General features: G+C 45.5%; 1 protein-coding gene across 10 annotated transcripts in view; it reads right to left on the bottom strand.

The window, feature by feature from the left end:
• Positions 1–13,814, bottom strand: part of LOC113931924 (nitric oxide synthase 1 adaptor protein) — a 277,773-nt gene that overhangs the window by 212,533 nt on the left and 51,426 nt on the right. The window lies entirely within an intron of this gene.

The following is a 13,814-nucleotide window of genomic DNA, read 5'->3' as shown; positions in this document are numbered from 1 at the left end:
GGGCCTGCTCTCTGTTCTCCAGGTGTGGAGGTGTGCAGGAGGGGGCACAGGGACTTCGAAGTACCCATATGGACATTTACCAGTGTCCTTACCCCTGACGGCAACAAGGCAGAAGCCTCGGGGCAGGTTTCCCCCACCCCTCCTCTCCTTACACACACACACACACACACACACACACACGCACACACACCCCCAGAAAAGCTTCCAAAATGCTTGAAATGCAGCTGCACACCACGTCTTTATTTATTTGTAGTCTAAAAGGAAAGAGGCATTTATATTTCTTCCTCTCTCTCCCAGCCCATCCAAAAAAGGAAGTACTATTTGAGAGCCATCTGATGTGACTGTGTCACTATTGATCAGGGGCTCAGCGGGGGCCGATGAATGTGCCGGAGATCACAGCAGAATCCTTCCTGCTCCTCACATGAAGGGGCTGGGTGCAAAATCATTGTGGTGACTTGTCTTTATGCTAATGCCATGCGCCTCTCTACAAGGGACAGAGGGTCGGACTGAACCATCCAGCAAGCCCATGGAGAGGCTCTTTGAGTTCTTTTAGTCCATTAGCAAAAGCTTAGATGGGTTGGCCTGATTATTTCTCTTTATTATGAGGATCTGAGGGATCTGGGCAAAGGGGAGAGAAAAAGCAGTAAGACAGAAAAAAGTGTTCTGGTCTTTCAACCAGCAGCTCCCGAATGAAAGCCTCAGCTCCACATGAAAATCTGGCTCGAGCAGCAGAAGCCAAGAAGCACGTTCTGCCCTGCCCATCTGAGGGGCTTACTTGGCCCGTGGGTTACTCCTCCTCTGGGGTGATAAAAAAGCACAAGGGGGTGACAGGGTGACAGCAAAGCAAAACGTTGACCCAGGCTGTGATAATTAAGTCACCAGCTGTGAAACAACCAGGTGAACCAGGAATGGGAAGATAAGCAAAGACTACCACGAGATCAGAGGAAAAGTCAGACCTCCAAGGACAGAGCTGAAGTGGCCACCAAGGGCCATTTGAGCCAAACCTTCATTTTACAGAAGGCAAAACTGGGGCTCAGAGAGAACCGAATCACAGCTCTGAGTGGCAGGATCAGAACCAATGTGCATCTCGCTATCGTACAACCGCCCCCCCCCCCCCCCGCCCAGATAGAGCAGCAGGGTGACACAGTCAGTGCCCCACCAAGGCCTGGTCCACAACATTGAACTCAGGTGGAGCTGGATGAGGAGGCCTGTACACACACACCCGAATGGTCAGGAGCCAAAACACAAACCAATGAAGGGCAAGGGTAGAAGGACATTCATCCAAGGACTTTGGGAATGGAACTGTGGAAATAGAGGAGAAGACCCTGGAGATGATGCTGGAAAGAGATCCTCTAATTCTCCACATAAAGAGCAAAGGCATTCACCTCAGGGCAGCACCAACATTCTGTACCAGCTGAACTCTTAAGTATTTAACCTCTCCAAGCCTTGGTTTCCTCTTTGGAACATAGCCAGTATTTATACTGCCTCAACGTCCGGGTTGTCCTAAGAATCAAAATGAGTCAACATAGATGAAAGTTCCATAGTTTCTAAAATACCACATAACGAGCGCGCCTGAGTGACTCAGTTGGCGAAGCGTCTGCCTTTGGCTCAGGTCATGATCTTGGGGTCCTGGGATCAAGCCCTATGTCAGACTCTGCTCAGTGGCGAGTCTGCTTCTCCCTCTCCCTCTGTGATCTCTCTCGCTTTTGCTTTCTCTCAAAATCCTTTATAAACACATACCACATAGCCATAAAGACAGGATATTCTTTGTATCATTACGTTCTTGCTTTATGGGCCAACAAGGCGTTGAAGATACAGATTTTGTAGCTTTACAAAAATCGCCTCTTGGGTTCTCACAGACTAATGACTGGACAAAGCAAAAGGTGATCCAAAATGCCATGGAGTCAATGGAACATGGAACCAAGAATTCGGTCCCGCAGGCTCAAACAGGAGTGAGCACGGGAGGGGTGAACACTAGGAACAGAGAGTGTGACCAGGCCACATGGACAGCTGACAAACACCCCCACCCCTGCACCAGGAATGGCCATCACACAGCTCACAGAGCCTCAGGTGGTGGATGTGGTTTGAGGTAAACACTTTGCCACATTTCCCTCCCGACTGACTGAGCCGTGACCTTCCCAGAGGCGGGGATGCAAGATCTCTAATCCGCTCATCATTTATCAGCATCACGGAATGAAACCCCAAAATTGAGTAAAATCTCCAGATAACTGGCAGGTACCCCATTGAAATACCCAACTTTTCTTTATTTTGAACAGTCTTGAGTAGAATCTTCCTAAAACATAGTATACTCTGCCCCCAAAACTGAGATTCTATAAGCTAGAACTGAACACATTTCCTCAGGATTCAGAATAACCAATTAAACACATCATTTACTGTATAAATCCTATGGCAATGACAACAGGCTCCAGGTTACTATTATGCCTTCGGAGTCCTTGAGGCTGATTTTAGAATTGAATGCTTCCTACACTGTTAGCAGCAAGAATGGTAACAACAGGCTATATATGCTTCTGCCTTTAACAATAACTGTCCCAAATCCTCAAAAAAGTACTAGCAAGACAAATCCACCAACCTATAAAAAGGATTATACACAGTGGCCAAGTGTGATTTATCCCTAGAATGTAAGGTCGGCCGAACATAGGACAGTTAATATACCACTTAATAAAATAAAGACCAAAGGCCATTCAATCAACCCAACAGACAAGAAGTATTTGATAAAAATCCAATACCCCTTTTTTTTTTCCAATACCCTTTCATGATGAAAATACTCAATAAACTATGAATGGTAGGAAACTTCCTCCATCTAATAAAGGGTAGTAAACCAACAAATGAACCCACAGCTATCCTCATGCTTAATGGTGAAAGACTGAATGTTTTTCCCCTAAGATCAGGACCATGTCAAGGAGGTCTGCCCTTATCACTTCTATTCAACATGATCTGGGAGTTCTAGCCAGCCAATCAGGCAAGAAAAGAAATAAAAGGCATCCAGATTGGAAAAGAAGTAGCCATACTATCCATAGACGACATGATCTTATATATAAAAAATCCTAAGGAATACACACACACATACACAAAATCAGATTCAGTGAAGGAGTTAAAAAGGAAATTAAGAGGGACGACTAGGTGGCTCAGTCGGTTGGGCGTCTGCCTTCTGCTCAGGTCATGATCCCAGGGTCCTGGGATGGAGCCCCACATCAGGGGACTGCTCAGTGGGGAGCCTGCTGCTCCCCCTGCTTGTGCTCTCTCTCTCTGGCATAAAAATAAATAAAATCTTTTTAAAAAATGAAATGAAGAAAACAATTCCATTTACAATAGCACCCAAAGAAATAAAATACTTAGGAATAAACTTAACAAAAGTGTACGACCTATACACTGAAGCTTACAAAACACCTCTGCAAAATTCAAGACCTAAATCAGCAGGAAGACTTTCCATGTTCATGGATTAGAAGACTTAAGATGGAAACACCCCCCAATTGATCTACAAATTCAATGCAATCACTCCATTAAAATCTATAACCTGTTTATAAACTAGCACTTCTAACATCAAACGTGTGGGTTTTCCACACCAACTAATTCTCCAATTCTCTGCGAACACCAACTGTGTGTCCTACAATTTCAATTCTGACACTCAGTACCCAGAGTTAGCACATGCCCACAGGTTAGGAGTTCAGCCCACAAAACCCCATTCGAGATACTGGTCGGAAGTTCTGAGCCTCCCATACTTCTGACCAACCATCTGTAAGTCAGGGATTCCCATGATCCCCTCACAGGTCCAATAATATGTTTTAACAGCTCACAGAACTCAGGGAAACACTTTAGTTACTATTACCAAATTACTATAAAGGATACAAGTGAACAGCCAGATAAAGAGGGACACAGGTATGTGGGAAGGGGCACAGAGCTCTAGGAAGCCACTCTGGGCAGGCCACCCTTCCAACACCTCAATGTGTTAGCCAACTTAGGAGCTCTCCAAACCCATTGTTTAGGAGTTTTATGGAGGTTCCACTAACAGGCATGATTAAGTCACTGGCCACTGAGACTGAATTCAATCTCCAGCCCCTCTCCCTTCCCCTAAGGTCAGGAAGTGGGGCTCAAAATTCCAACCTTCCAATTAATTACATGGTTGGTGCCTCTCTCCCAAGCAGTCCCCATGCTGAAGCTTCTAGGGGCCCACTAAGAGTCACTTCATTAACATCAACTCAAGGTAAGGTTGAAAGAGGCTTCTTATGAACAATGAAAGATGTTCTTCTCCCACTTAGCATTTAGGAAATTCCAAGTGCTTTTAGGAGCTCTGGGTCAGGAAGCAGAGACCAAGTATATATTGATTGCATTACAGTATCACAAAATCCAATTGGTCTTTCTTGCAGAAATTAACAAGCCAATCCTAAAATTCATGTGGAAATCCAAGGGATCCAGAAAAGCCAAAACAATCTTGGAAAAGAACAAAGTTGTAGGACTCGGACTTCCCAATTTCAGAAATCACTACATAACTACAGTAATCAATACAGTGTGGTACTAACATAAAGCTGGACATATCAATCAATGGAATAAAATTGAGAGTCCAGAAATAAATCCCTAAATTTATGACCAACTGATTTTTGACAAGAGCGTCAAGGCAATTCACTGGAGGAAAAAAAACGGTCTTTTCAACAATGGTGCTGGGACAACTAAATAACCACACACAAAAGAATGATGCTGGACTCCTACCACACACTATTATGCAAAATTAACTCAAGATCTATCACACATCTAAGCGTTAAAACTACAAAATTCTTAGAGGAAACCATGAGTCAATCTTCAGGACCTTAGATCAGGCAATGGTTTCTTAGGACACCAAATGCACACCAGGAAGAAAAATAAACTGGACTTAATCAAAGTTAAGACCACTTGTGCTTCAAAGGACACCATCAAGAAAGTCAAAGGACAACTCATGTAATGGGAGAAAATATTTATAAGTCATATCTGAGAAGGGACTTTCATCCAGAATGTAACTCTTACAATTCAACAATAAAAGAAACAACTCACATAAAGAATGGACAAAGGATATGAATAGACATTTCTCCCCAAAAAGATAAATGGCTAATAAGCACATGAAAAAAATGCTGAATCATGAGTCATTAGGGAACTGCAAATCAACACTACAATGAGATACACTTCACACCCACCAGGATGGCTAAAATAAGCCCCAAAATAACAAGTGTTAATGAGGATATGGAGAAATTGGAATCCTCATACGTTGCTGTAAAAAAAAAACTATAGTGCAGCCACTTTGGAAAACAGTTTGGCAGTTCCTCAAAAAGCAAAACAGAGTTAACACAGGAATCAACAATTCTACCGCTAGGTATGCACCCCCCAAAAAGTGAAGACATAAGGCCACACAAAAACTTGTCCGTGAATGCTTAGAGCTGGATTATGCAAAACAGCCCCCAAAATGAAAAAAACCGCATGTCCATCAATGGATGACTGTGTAAAGAAAATGGGGTCTATATCCATATATTATTATTATTATTATATATATAAAAAGAAATGAAATGCTGATACATGCCACAGCACGGATAAACTTCACCATTACGCCAAGTGAAAGAGGTGAGTCACAGAAGACTCCACATTATAGGAAATGTCTCCACCATAAGCAAATCCATAGCGACAGAAAGTAGATCAGCAGCTGCCAGGAACTGGGAGATCAGTAACGGTCGTTTTCCTAGGGGGAGGATGGAAACAGCCTGCAATTCCACAGCAGTGGTGGTTGCACAACAGAATGAACATACCAGAAACCATGGAGTCCTACACACTTAACACAGTGAATTGTATGGTATGTAAATGTATCTCAATAAAGCTGTGATCTTAAAAACCTACCCACGAGAAATAACCGTCCTCCTTTTGATTTGCTGCGGACAGGAAAGGAGAATTACAACCAAACTGGGTTCTGAGTGAGCCTCCGAAGTGCTCTCTTTAAGGCAAGGCTATGACCCTCCCCAACCACTCTGGCCTCTCAAACGCTCTTCTGGGCCATTCTGCATTGCTGGCTGTCAACTAGATGCTTAAATTCATCAGAGAAAGCATTCCCAGGGAAAGAAATGAGCTATAACTGTCCTGAATTTTAGTTCTCATTCGAGAAGATATATTTCCCACCCCCAAAGAATATGCATTTTTTTCCCACATTGTAACAGTATAGCAATCTCATTTCATATTCCTACTCTCCAATGCAATAAAACGAAAAAGCAGCTCACAAAACAGATTATTTCTGTCTCATGCTGAACCTTCTCAAGCAAAGAGTCCCACCACCATGACATTTCTGGGACTGCCTGGGTGAACCAGGCTCACTAGGGTGATCCCAAAACACAAACAGCACTAATCTTCTAGGCAGGAATGGATTTTTAAAGACACAGCAAGAAAAAAAGATAAAATAATGTATTATACATGTTGCAACTCAGAAATTCCAATATTCAAGACCATGACTGAAAGTGGGGGCGGGGGGGGGGGGGGAACGTCAGGCCATGATGAGATTAAGAAAAGGAAGTAGATTTCTGGGTTGGAAAGGATAGTAAACATAGATCATGTTGCCTGACAACTCCCCCCGCCCCAAACACACACACACCTGGAATTATTTTTAATTTATTTAAATTCAATTGGTTAACATAGCATATTATTAGTTTCAGAGGTAGAGGTCAGTAATTCATCAGTCTTATATAACACCCAGTGCTCATTCCATCGCATGCCCTCCTTAATGTCCATCACCCAGTTACCCCATCCCCCCACCTCCGTCCCCTCCAGCAACCCTCAGTTTCCTATGCTTAAGAGTCTCTCATGGTTTGTCTCCCTCTCTGATTTCATCTTTTTATTTCTCATTCCCTTCCCCTATGCTGTTTCTTAAATTCCACGTGAGTGAAATCATGATATTAGTCTTTCTCTGACTTATTTTGCTTAGCATAATACACTGTAGTTCCATCCACGTCGTTGCAAATGGCAAGATCTCATTCCTTTTGGTGGCTGCATAATATTCCATTGTGTATATATACCACTTCTTCTTTATCCATTCATCTGTTAATGGACATCCGGGCTCTTTCCACAGTTTGGCTACTGTGGACATTGCTGCTATAAACGTTGGGTGCAGAAGCCCCTTTGGATCCCTACATTTGTATCTTTGGGGTAAATACCCAGTAGTGCAATTGCTGGGTCGTAGGGCAGCTCTATTTTTAACTTTTTGAGGAACCTCCATACTGTTTTCCAGAGGGGCTGCACCAGCTTGCATTCCCACCAACAGTGTAGGAGGGTTCCCCTTTCTCCGCATCCCCGCCCACATCTGTCGTTTCCTGACTTGTTAATTTTAGCCATTCTGACCGGTTACACCTGGAATTTTAATCTCTTCTGTAAATGCTTGCCATGCTTAAATACCACCCCTGATGAAGAGATCACTACCTCAGGCAACAGCTCTGTTAGAAAATTCTCCCTTTTATAGTAAGCAAAAATTGGTCTCCATAGAGATTCAGAATCTACTCTGTCCTCAAACATGTAAAGATATTTCTCATCACCCCGGCAGCCACAGGCCTTCTGTTCCGCACATCATAGCTCTTCTGATCTTTAGAGTTCAAAGGGCATCATGGGTAAGGCTCCACTACTCTCCTCAAAAAGGTGTCTCGGATGCTAGCAGCTCTCCGGAGCACTAGACCATGAGTGCCCTCCGGGAGCAGCCGAAACGAGGATAAAGGGAGGAGTAGCAAAGTACATGAGAAGGAGCCAAGGAGGGAAACCAGAGGCGCCCAAGAGGGTCAGTTGCCCCAACAAGCTGTGCTTCCACCCTGACGCCAACCAAACCCTGAGCAGCAGGGGGCGCGGGATCTCCAGACACCGGAGTCCCTCCGAGTGTGGCTAAGCCACTAGGCTGCCCTGGTCTTTAATCTGTGTACAACGGAGACCATGGATAGCAGTTCCTTTTTCTCACACAAGAGTTGAGAAAATGGAGGTATTGCGTACTTTCTCTCTGAAAGGAGCAATAATGCAGAGACAGACCAGTTATTACTAAGAACAAGGGAGGGAAAGTTCGTCTCTGGAGATCTTTCCCTTCTCGCTTTTGATCCTTTCCCTCATCCTCCCAGGTACCCTGCATCCAGCCCTCCTCCCGGGGCAGCAGTGATCCGCTCCCAAGATTTCTTTCCCCTCTTCCCTCATCCCCACCAAAACGCCCTGTTTGGTGTTCCGAGTCCCTCCCCCTGCTCTACACGCAGCTAACTAGTTACATAAACTAACCCCTGGCAGGACGATACTGGCAGTAAGGGGCCTAATTAACTAGCCCAGCCCGGTGATGTGTGTACCTTCACGGCCTCTCATGGAAACCGAATATTCTCACGTGCTAGTCGCCGGCCAGAGTATCCAGATCAACAGAGTGGGTATTTGGGGACAGAGAGGTCTTTTAACTAAAGCCTTCAAATCACAACATGGAAGCTTCCGTCTTTTCTGCCCAAGGGCAGGTGGTGGCTCTCCACAGAGAATTAGAGGCTGGGATTATGGACTCGTAAGGGAGGTAAGCCAGGGATAGCAGAAAGTACCCGGGCTTTGGAGTCCGATCTGGATAACTATCTGGGCTTCAGCTTCTTCTATAAAATAGGATAAAGTCTCCCCTCCTTGCAGAGCCACCGTAAAGATTCAAGGAGATAATGCACATAAAGTGCTTGGTTCTTACACATTTTCAGCTCCCTGTAGGTTAGTTCTCCCTGTTATACTTGGTTCATTCATCAGTTGTGAGTTTTTGTTTCTTAGATTAACTGTGTCTTCCCTAACTAGACTGCCATGACTAGGGGCTGCTGTATCCATACACAGCACAAAGCCTGGCCCCTCAAACAAATGAGCCCACGGTAGTTTTTCCTATTAAGCAAAAACCTTTAAGATACTGTTCTTTTACTACCTTTAGGCAATCCCAGTCTGTTAAGCTTGCATCTAATGACCCAACATCCCATGGTGATCACCCAACAGTCCTCATAGCAGAGGCATTAATCACCACCAGCAGCCATCATACAGCAAATACTTTTGCAGTGATGTATCAGATAGGGTAATCCAGGTAATCTAGAGAAAGCAGGAAGCCTAAGGAATTAAGAGTCACAGTAACAATTCCTCTCACCAAAAGGAAGAGAAAAATGATAAGCCACAAAGATAATCAAGAAGTCCAATCGAAGAGTCCACAAGGGTAGCCAGTGAGACAGGCAGAAATGAGGGGGAACATGGACTGTGAAGACAGTTTCCCAGAGAGAAGAAATGATGGAAGAGAAGCAGGAACACATTAGGAGAGCATCTCCAAAGGCTTTCGCCCCCACCTCCTGTTTTACTCCAACAAGGCAGGACACTGATGTCCAATGATCAAGTGTTTTGAACGAGGTCACCCAGTTAGTTACAGACCCAAGGTGAGACTATGACCCAGGTGTCCTGGCCTCCAAGCCAATGCTCTAAAAATCACAGGACAGAATCAAATGAAAAGACTGGGCAGTCTCAAACCCCAGCTCTGCCTCTTTTAAACTAGTCTACCAAGAGGAGCCAACTGGTCAACCGCCCTGCGCCGCCTCCTCTTCATGGGAAATGGAACCTTGCGGGGTTATCAAGGGGATTACATGAGACTGTGAGAAGAACATGTTGTAGCTCATCTGGGCTCTGGTTCTTTATTCAAAAGTTGCAGAGCACAGGGCGCCTGGGTGGCTCAGTCGATTAAGCGTCCGACTCGTGACTTCAGCTCAGGTCGTGATCTCAGGGTGATAAGATCGAGCCCTGAGTCTGCTTTAGACTCTCTCTCCCTCTTGCTCGGCCCCTCCCCTCCTAAAATAAATAGATAAATTTTTGAAAAAAATATAAGATAAAGAGCACTTTTTATCTGCCAAAGATCAGGGAGGCAAGAAGAGATTGTAATGGTGGGGGATAATAATAAGGAATGACCAAGCTCCGTCCTAACAAAGAACTAGGTTTGTTAAGGATTGTCCAGAGGACCTTGAGCAAATACAAGAGGAATCGGGTTACAGAAAAGGAAATGGTCCAGGACAGGGACAGAAGCGGTTGCAGGCAAAGGTCTCTCTGGGACACAGAGAAATGCTTTAGAAAACAAAAGACAGACTCTGCCAAACCTGGCCTAAAACCTGAACTTCATAAATAACACCGTTTGCCTCCCAGTCTGAGATGCCAACAAAGCACAGCAAGTGTTTGGATTTGTCTGATGAAAGACTTAGGGATAAACTGTTATTTTAAGTAAAGATTTTTGTGGAGAGGTGGAAAAGATTCGCCTTATATATCACAGAGTTAAACAAACCCATTTAGATGTCCTTGTTAGTGGTCTACCTCATCCTTGGAGTTCCGGGAGGTTCAGAGAAGAGAACACGAGGGAGGAGATGAGGCCAAAAGCCAGCCAGCATGGGCCAGAAGGCAGCCACTGGGGCAGAGGGAAATGCTGCAACAGGTGCTGAGCCAGGACCCTCATCCACAAAGGAGTCTTCCACCAGAGGCTCACCGGTCATGAGCCACAAGGTTCCTGGAGCATGAACAGCAGGGGCAAGGGCAGTGGGGGTGAAGGCCAACCAGATGACCGGCCATCTCAGTTTGCCTAGAGCGGTCCTGGTTTTAGCACTGAAAATTCCACATCAGAGGAATCCCCAGTGCTGGGCAAACCCTGTCCCTGTCCTGGTTGGTCACCCCAAGTGCAACTGTCCCCTACCCTGGTCTGCCTAGCAAGATGGGAGTACTGTAGGTACCAGCAGCCTTACCAGCCAAGCACACCACCTCTCCGATAGGAGGGCCTTCTTAATACCTCAGCTCCTGGGGAAAGGTAAAGAAAAGAAGAAATAGGAGCGAGCAAGACCAGCCCCTTGAGATGTCTTGCAGGCACCATCTTGCCAGTTACCGGGATGCCCCCTGAAAAGTGGCACTCAGCCACACCAGCTTCTTCCTCTGTCATCTGCCCCCGATGGGGGGTGGGGGGCAAATGAACAAAGTAAAATGCTATTCAAGGACATAGCAATTAGGGGCGCCTGGGTGGCTCAGGTCATGATCTCACGGTCCTGGGATGGAGCCCCGCACCGGGCTCCCTGCTCAGTATGGAGTCTCCTTGTCTCCCTCTCCCTCTGCCCCTCCCCACCATATGCTCTCTAATAAATAAATAAAATCTTTAAAAAAAAATTTAAACAAAAAGAACATGGCAGTTAATAACCACATTAATATCAATGTGTGTATTTCTGTACAAATTCCAAGAACTGTAAACCCTTCACCCATTACCACAGTCTTATCCTGTTGGGCCACTTTTCCCACATATACAAAACCAAACCAAAGGAAAACCACGGTTCCATCATCACCACTATCCCACTAACCTCTCTGGGCTTCAGCCTCCCTAAACAGGAGTAAGAATACGTGTTCTTCCCACTCTCAGTAGGAACAGAGTGTGTGTGAGGCTCAATGGAGTGATCGATATGAACAGATTTTGAAAAGCAGAAAGCCCTACAAGAGCAAGAGGTGGTACTGTTATAATACGGTGGAAGTGTGGCACCAGGTCCCCGCCTGCTAGGATGGGGAGCAGGAGGTAAAATCAGAGGGAGAAGGTAGGGTAGAGCCAAACCAAAACATCAGACTTTCTGGGCTGGGGGCCACAGACTCTACCTTTCTACAGCCCTACCTGCTCCCAGGATGCAGAGCAATGTGCTCTCATTGGGGGACCGCCTTCAGACACCATCTCTCTCCCAGAAAGGGAGAGACAGAGGCAATTCTTAAGATGCCATGGCCCAGGATTGCAACCATAAAGCATCTCCAGACTATTAGCACTATTGGTTTCCACTTTGGGAGAACTCAGAGGCAGCGTGGTAGAGTGGAAAGGGTCTACATCTAAACATCATCATATACGGACTGTGGGGTCTCAGGAGAGTTACTCACCCTCACGGAGTGAGCCTCGATTTCCTCATCTGACAATGGAGAGAATACCTAAGTGAAGGCTCGAATATGAAAATTAAATGACCTAGGTACAGCGCAGAGAGCACCCCGTCACATGGAAAGTCTTCCATGAAGAGCTCTGATGGCAAAGGAAACGCTCAAGACACCATGGATTCCCGTCCCTCCTTGGGCTCACTGCCCTGCTGCCCCAGCATGAGCAGCCCAGAAGTGCTGGGCATGCAGAACACCCTCAGGGACTGTAGGAGGATTCGCTAATGGGCTGCGAAGGCCCACTAGTCTGTTCAGTTGTTAATTTTCCTTCTGGAAGGACACAGAGCCTTTACCACAGGTTTATGGGACTTGGTGAAATGTGGCAAAAACCACAAGACCAATCAATATCCGTGTTCTTGCCTTACTGAAAACACACAGCTTGATGGCATTATCCAACCCCCATAAGAAGATCTTGTGAGCTCTGGCCAATTAAATGTGAATAGAAGTGACATGCACCCCCACCAAACCTGGTTATTAAGAAAAGCCTCCCACAGGACATCCTTGCTGTCTTTCCCATTCAAGAAGGGTAAACAAGGTGGAAAGAGTCTGGGTCCGCATGGAACTAAGGACTGTGCAGTGAGAAGTGAGAAATACTGACTGATAGAAACCACTGAGATTTTGGTGGGTGGTAGCCAGCCTCCAAGACAGCTCTAAATGACTCACCTCCTGATATTCACACCCCTGTGTAGCTCCCTCCGAGTGTGAATAGGCTGATCTGAGTAACAAGTAAGAGGTGACAGAAATGACAGAGTATGAATTCTGGAGCTGGGTTTTTAAGATATTACATTAAGACATTACCTCTCTCTCTCTCTCTCTCTCTCTCTCTCTCTCAATTCACTCGCTCTGGGGAAACTAACTGCCACATCATGAAGATACCCACGCAGCTCTACGGGCAGGTCTGTGAGGCAACAGTCAGCTCCAATTTGCTAGCCATGCAAGTACGCCATCTTGGAACTGGATTCTCCAGTCAAGTCTTCAGAGGACTGCAATCTCCTAAGAGACTTGGAGCAAGAGCGCCCCCCCCCCCCCCCAGCTAAGCTGCTCCTGGAAACTTGACCCACAGAAACTATGTGATGTAATAAATGATTTACAGTTGTTTTAGCGCTCTAAATTTTGAGGTGACTGGCAACTAATACACAATATATTTGTTGTTTTGGCTTAAGTTCTTTACCAAGTCAATACATTTTGTATCCAAAGGAGCTGTCCGATGCATTCTACTATTCCTTTGGGTTATAGGTAACGTTTAACATGAGGGATAGTGGGCACCCCCTCTTATACATTCTCTCTCTCACGGATATAGAGATGCTTACATACACGCTCCAAGCCAACCCACAGCTACTATAACTTTCTTTCAGTTAAGGAGGGTATTCTGTCTGTGGATTCATGGATAGGGAGGAGCCTGAGCAACCCCAGCGAAATGCCCAGTGTATGTCTCTAACACCATAGCAAAACAGAATTACGTGTGTATGCACACATATGTGTGTATGTTAAGGCACAGGAGAGATGCCGAGCAATCACAGTAGAGAAAAGGCATCAGGTTGTTGATTAATGGGACAGCAGAATGGGAGGCAGGCAATGGAGTAGGGGGAAGAATGGGTTTAGAAATCAAGCACAGAAAGAGCAGGAAAAGGTCCACACACACCGACTTCAAGTAAACAGAGCTCTGAGATTTACCTCTAGTGCCCCCGAGTCCCTGGACCACCTCAGCTTTAAAGCAAAAAACAGCAACACACCATGTTGCTTCCAGACAGCACTCCTAGAGACGGTGGTGATGGGTACCATTAAATCAGATCAATAGCTACAAGAGCATCCAGAAACACATGCCAACCCAAATCCAGTTAAACTGCATGCAAATA

Source organism: Zalophus californianus, chromosome 10, assembly GCF_009762305.2.
Source record: "Zalophus californianus isolate mZalCal1 chromosome 10, mZalCal1.pri.v2, whole genome shotgun sequence".
In the NCBI taxonomy this organism is placed as follows: Eukaryota; Metazoa; Chordata; class Mammalia; order Carnivora; family Otariidae; genus Zalophus; species Zalophus californianus.
Note: the sequence above shows the minus strand (reverse complement) of the source record. Positions and strands in the feature narration are given on the sequence as shown.